The sequence below is a fragment of the Ranitomeya variabilis genome, chromosome 2 (assembly GCF_051348905.1).
Source record: "Ranitomeya variabilis isolate aRanVar5 chromosome 2, aRanVar5.hap1, whole genome shotgun sequence".
Lineage (NCBI taxonomy): Eukaryota > Metazoa > Chordata > Amphibia > Anura > Dendrobatidae > Ranitomeya > Ranitomeya variabilis.
This window is the reverse complement of record NC_135233.1, coordinates 378,439,753-378,446,462: the sequence shown is the minus strand read 5'-3', so window position 1 is coordinate 378,446,462 and position 6,710 is coordinate 378,439,753. Positions and strand designations below refer to the sequence as shown.

The window sequence follows — 6,710 nt, the reverse complement described above, 5'->3', positions numbered from 1 at the left end:
AAAAAAATGAAGTTGGATCCAAAATGGCCGACTTCAAAATGCCTGACTTCAAAATGGCCGCCATGGTCACCACCTGTCTTGAAAAGTTTTCCCCCTCCCATATACTAATGTGCCACAAACAGGAAGTTGATATCACCAACCATTCCTATTTTATTTAGGTGTATCCATTTAAATGGCCCACCCTGTAGAATACAGCAAATTATATGTCCCAGAAGCAGATCATGACCCCATAGTAGTGTACAGGACCCTTCCCCCTATGTGTCCTGATCTGTCTGCAGTGGCCTCTCCGCAGATCTTTGTACAATAGTCACACAACCCGCTCCCCTAAATCATCAATCTAAATCATCAATCTGGCTGCAGACATGATGTAAAAAGTCCATAACCTGCGGTGAGGCTACTACTGCTCCTTATCAGGGCATGCTGGGGGTTGTAGTTCCGCAGTAGATTCTGTGTTATAGCCCCAGAGTCTCCAGATCGGTGCAGATGTGTCACTACATGGAGCCGCAGAGAGGAGGGGTCAGTGCAATACTCTGGGTCTTCCCTCCACATCGGTGCCTGTACAGACATATATACCGTATACTGCGCAGAGCCGCTCCCTCCTCTTATCCATCTGTCCATCTCTCCATGACGTATTCTGGGCTCAGGATCCGTCTCCGTCCGAGGTCAGCACAGACGTCCCTCATTCATCAGATACAGAGATAAGCAGCAGGAGGTCGGGGGCATAGGTCCGGGGTGCTGGAAAACCAAATCTGCCATATAAAGGGTCCTCTCCACCGGGAGACGTTGCGCAGTGTGAATGGGCGCAAACCCTGCAGTGAGAACGTTACGCCTTCTCAGCTTTATAGTCGTATGGGGCCGTGCTGTAGGCAGGAAACATTAGTTTTCAGCACATTTTGGGGTAGGTGTAAATCATTGCAGAATTTCTTGCATTTTCCTTCTTGGGCCGCTCACATCTCACACCCATTTCATGCGTCTGTTGGGATCTGATGAGTGTGTGACCTGCGCCCTTTACAAGCCTCTTTTGTGTAATCATATACTAAGCAATCACCCATTCCATGAATTAGTAGGCTGTGAGTGGCATCCTCAGTATTTTGCACCTGTGTTGCCGCCATCTTTATCACGTGGGTTTGCTGCATCCTGGGAGTGCACTAGTTCAGACACCTGGATAGGTAATGGTCATGATCCAGGCCGGGTTTTGAGTCCTGTTTTCCCTTTTCCCGGTCTGATCATGTCAGGGGTTAACTTTTCTCAGTCTGGTTTTGCTATTTATCTCTGTTGCATCCTGCAGGCGGTGTCGGTTATAGTTCTACCTACGGCGTGTATAGCTGACTCTGGTATATCCTGATTTGTCCTGCTTTAGCTGCCTGAACACGTGTCTCTGTTTTCCCCTGTTTCCGTCTTGACTCAGTGTTTCCCTTTAGTGTGCAGACCCCCCTGGTTTAGACTTGGCTTGTATCCTGACCTGTTTTTGTCTTCTGTCTTTAGCTTATCTGCTCCTGACAGTTACTGACCTTTTGGCTTGTCTCTGACCCTGTGTTTTGTCTTTTCCTTTGGTACTTTGCTACTGACTATATAGAACCGGCTTGTTTGACTATTCTGCTGCCACAGGTGGTGCCGACCTGCTTCCTCTACTGCCATCTAGTGAAGCCTACATGGCAGCAGCATGACGGTAAGCACTGCAGTTCCTTTGTGCTGTTTTAATTCTTGAATTTTTGGAGGATTTTTAGTCCCCTTTTTGTGTTTTTTCTGAGAAACAACTGATCCATTGGGTCCACATATGGCGTCCTCTGCATTCCGTAGTTCTTGGATTAAATCCCGTTCAATCCGTTGAAGCTGACACATCTGTAGATTCTGTTTCTTGTTCAAGATATACATCCACTCTGGTCCTCTTCCCAATGCCGAGTTGGTGGGGTTGGACATGGTGGCGTCCGAAACCTACTGCCTCATCAATGGTCTGCTGGGTCTTTCTATATGCCTCTCTAGTTGTGAAGCCCTGGACGATGTGAGAAAATCAGTCCCCTGCAGCTACCCCGGTTCCACAAGGCTGAGTAATATCCCACCTTAATGTGGAGACACGGGTTGGCGGACGCCCTGGTCCGCTAGCTGAAACCGCATGGACCAGGGACCGTCCCACCGAACACCCACTCTCCCTTTAACGTGGGCATAATGCTACTCAGACAACACAGGGTGAGGGTAAAACAGTGTGCCAATGCTGTATTGAACCACAAAACAGGCAGGTAACATGCAGAACAGTCCCAGCAAAATACCCGAAGATGGTGCACATTACATAGTCTCACCCTGCTAAGTGTGAAGACAAGGGGGTCAGTGGGTGCTCTCGTCCGCTGGCCCAGCTGGGCCCAGCTGTCTTTAGAAAGACTGCATAGACCAGAGCTCATCCCACTGTGAGGGTAAAACAGTGTGGCAATAATTTCTTGAACCACCAACAGATAATAACAAAGAACAGTACCAACAAATACCCAAGATGGTGCAAATGACAGTCTCACCGTTCCGCTGACTTACAGGGATTAGAGCTGCTTCCAGTGCCGTATACACCAACCAGTGGCTCCCTGCTTTTGGTGGGCCCCCACAGCGAGGAGGTAACAAATCTAGGAAGTTACCCGAGAGCAGTGAGGTATGTGGCCAGGTGATCTGATTGTCCCAACCTGGATTCTTTAAGACGTCTCTGGGGTTTCAGTGATGGTCAATGAAGCAGTCCTGTGTTCTTCCAGCCAGGGCTGTAGTCCCCTAAACTAATCTGTAGAGTCACATCGACCAGAAGAAAAAGGCTATATAGTTCACAACTGGCTTTCAACCAGCATCCAGAGGTCAGAAAGATGTGAATGAGGCCAACCTGCATTGTTTGATTATGTAATCTATTTGCATAGTTTTTCCTCCCCTGGGAATGCCAACAAGCTGTTTAGCATGGACAATGTATTCCTAATCTTCCATTTAATACTTTGGTTTCTGCTGTTCCAAACTTAGGGTATGTGCACACGTTGCAGATTTCCTACGGATCCGCAGTGTTTTTTTCCGCACAGAAACGCTGCAGATCCGCAAGTGATTTACAGTACAATGTAAATCAATGGGGGAAAAAAATGCTGTGCTAATGGTGCGGAAAATTCCGCACTGAAAATGCAGCAGATTCAAAAAAGGACAATGTCAATTCTTTTTGCGGATCTGCAGCGTTTCTGCACCCATTGACTTCCATTGATTCAGTCAAATCTGGAGTTGCGTGCGAGAAACACTGCAGATCGGGAGGGGGAAAAGTGTGTGTGGAGACTGTGCGGAGAAGATGTGCGTGTCTGTGCAGGTGCTTGTGTGTGTCTGCGGGGCTTTGTGTGTGTGTGTGCAGGGGTCTGCGGGGCTCTGTGTGTGTGTCTGTGTGGGGATCTGTGGGGCTGTGTGTCTGCGTGGGTGTGTGTAGGGGTCTACGAGGCTGTCTGTGTGCGGGGGTCTGCGGGGATGTGTGCGTCTGCGGGGCTGTGTGTGTGTATCTGTGTGTGTAGGTCTGCGTGGGTGTGTGCTGGGGGGCTGTGTGTGTGCGGGTCTGTATGTAGGCAGGCATCGTCCCATCCGGCTATGCCTGCTACAGTGACAGCTAGCCGGATAATGGGACAGTATAGTCCCTTCATCCGGCTGTGTTCAAGTGTAAAAAACAAAATGCATACACATATATGCACATACAGTACATACAACATACAGTATATACTCACGAACCACCTAGTGTTGTGAATTCCGCTCTTGGGCTCCCTCCGGTGGTTGTAAGTGGCACTTTTGTGAGTTCTGCTCTTGGGCTCCCTCCGCTGGTTTTAAGTGGTACTGCTGCTCCTTGGATTTAGTAGTCAGCAGCTGTTTCCACTGATTGTCTTTCTGGCTCGGCTATTTAGCCTGGTTCTATCCTTCAGCCTGTGCCAGTTGTCAATGGTTCCTGGTTGGATTCACATCTCTGCTTGGATTTCCCTGATATTCTGACCAGTTCAGCAAAGATAAGTCCGTGCTGTGTTCTTTTGCAGTCCACTTTTGGTGGACTTAATCTTTCTGCACTTTCTATGTTTTTTCTAGTCCAGCTTGTCAGTATGGATTTATTCAGTTAAGCTGGAAGCTCTGGGAAGCAGATTTACCCTCCACACCTTTAGTCAGGTGTGGAGATTTTTGTAAACTCTGTGGTGGATTTTTCTAGTTTTTAATACTGACCGCACAGTATTCTTTCCTGTTCTATTTATCTAGTTAGACTGGCCTCCTTTGCTACATCCTGGTTTCATTCTGCGTATGTCATTTCCCTCTCCACTCACAGTCAATATTTGTGGGGGGCTTTCCTATCCTTTGGGGATTTTCTCTGAGGCGAGATAGCTTTCCTGTTTCTATCTTTAGGGGTAGTTAGTCCTCCGGCTGTGACGAGGTGTCTAGGGAGTGACAGGAACATCCCACGGCTACTTCTAGTGTTGTGTTAAGCTCAGGAACTGCGGTCAGTACAGGTACCACCTCCTCCAGAGCACGTCCCATGTTGCTCCTAAACCACCAGCCCATAACAGTACAACTGGCCAAAAATGAATTAAATGCATCTCAAAAGAAGGAAAAGGAAGTTCTGAGCCTTTTTTTTTTTTCTGCAGTCTGTTTTGTCTTTTTTTTCCTCTTTATCTCTGGGTGGTTCAGGATATTGGCGCTGGCATGGATGTCCAGGGTTTGTTTTCTTGTGTGGATCAACTTGCAAGAGTACAGAGTATCCAAGATTATGTTGTCCAGACTCTGGCTTTAGAGCCTAGAATTCCAACCCCTGATTTGTTTTTTGGGGACAGATCCAAGTTTTTGAACTTTAAAAATAACTGCAAATTGTTTTTTGCCTTAAAACCCCGTTCCTCTGGTGATTCCATTCAGCAGGTTAAAATTGTCATCTCTCTGCTGCGTGGTGACCCTCAGGACTGGGCATTCTCCCTTGAATCAGGGGATCCGGCATTGCTTAATGTAGACACATTTTTTCAAGCGCTCGGATTATTGTATGATGAACCTAATTCTGTGGATCATGCAGAAAAGACCTTGTTGGCCCTGTGTCAGGGTCAGGAAGCGGCAGAAGTATACTGCCAGAAATTTAGAAAATGGTCTGTGCTCACTAAATGGAATGAGGAGGCTCTGGCAGCAATTTTCAGAAAGGGTCTTTCTGAAGCCCTTAAAGATGTTATGGTGGGGTTCCCCCTTTGAGCGAATCTATGTCTCTAGCCATTCAGATTGATCGGCGCCTGCGCGAACGCAAAGTTGTGCACCATATGGCAGTATCCTCTGAGCAGAGTCCTGAGCCTATGCAATGTGATAGGATTTTGACTAGAGCAGAACGGCAGGGATTCAGACGCCAGAATAGGCTGTGTTTTTACTGTGGTGATTCTGCTCATGTTATTTCTGATTGCCCTAAGCGTACTAAGAGGGTTGCTAGGTCTGTTACCATCAGTACTGTACAGCCTAAATTTCTCTTATCTGTGACCTTGATTTGCTCATTATCGTCCTTTTCGGTCATGGCATTTGTGGATTCAGGCGCTGCCCTGAACTTGATGGACTTGGAATTCGCCAGGCGCTGTGGTTTTTCCTTGCAGCTTTTGCAGAGCCCTAATCCTTTGAGGGGCATTGATGCTACGCCGTTGGCCAAGGATAAACCTCAGTATTGGACTCAGCTGACCATGTGCATGGCTCCCGCACATCAGGAACATTGCCGTTTTCTGGTGTTGCATAATTTGCATGATGTTGTTGTACTGGGTTTTCCATGGTTACAGGGACATAATCCGGTGCTGGTTTGGAAATCTATGTCTGTGACTAGTTGGGGTTGTCAAGGGGTACATAGTGACGTTCCTTTGATGTCAATTTCCTCTTCCCCTTCTTCAGAAGTTCCTTAGTTTTTGTCGGATTTCCAGGATGTGTTTGATGAGCCCAAGTCCAGTTCCCTTCCTCCGCATAGGGACTGTGATTGTGCTATTAACTTGATTCCAGGCTGTAAGTTCCCTAAGGGCCGACTTTTCAATCTGTCTGTGCCAGAGCATGCCACCATGCGGAGTTATGTTAAGGAGTCTTTAGAGAAGGGGCATATTCGGCCGTCTTCGTCACCATTGGGAGCGGGATTCTTTTTTGTTGCCAAGAAGGATGGCTCCTTGAGACCCTGTATTGATTATCGCCTTCTTAATAAGATCACGGTCAAATTCCAATACCCTTTACCTTTGCTTTCTGATTTCTTTGCTCGGATCAAGGGGGCTAGTTGGTTTACTAAGATTGACCTTCGAGGGGCATATAATCTTGTTCGTATTAAACAGGGTGACGAATGGAAAACTGCATTTAATACGCCCGAAGGCCATTTTGAATACCTTTTGATGCCTTTCGGGCTCTTTAATGCTCCTTCTGTATTTCAGTCCTTCATGCATGATATTTTCCGCAATTATCTTGATAAATTCATGATTGTGTATTTGGATGATATTTTGATTTTTTCCGATGATTGGGAGTCTCATGTGAAGCAGGTCAGGATGGTATTCCAGATCCTTCGTGATAATGCTTTATTTGTGAAGGGGTCTAAGTGCCTATTTGGAGTTCAGAAGGTCTCTTTTTTGGGTTTTATTTTTTCTCCCTCGTCTATAGAAATGGATCCTGTTAAGGTCCAAGCCATTCATGACTGGATTCAACCCACATCTGTGAAGAGTCTTCAGAAATTTTTGGGCTTTGCTAATTTTTATCGCCGT

The 6,710-nt window shown here is 46.8% G+C and overlaps 1 long non-coding RNA gene across 1 annotated transcript in view; it reads left to right on the top strand.

Annotated features, from left to right (window-relative positions):
• Positions 1-560: 560 nt before the first annotated feature.
• The window catches only part of LOC143809475 (uncharacterized), a 32,947-nt gene continuing 26,797 nt past the window's right edge, over positions 561-6,710 (top strand). Inside the window, exon 1 of the long non-coding RNA XR_013222288.1 lies at positions 561-898. This is a non-coding gene — a long non-coding RNA (uncharacterized LOC143809475). The remainder of the gene's footprint in view (positions 899-6,710) is intronic.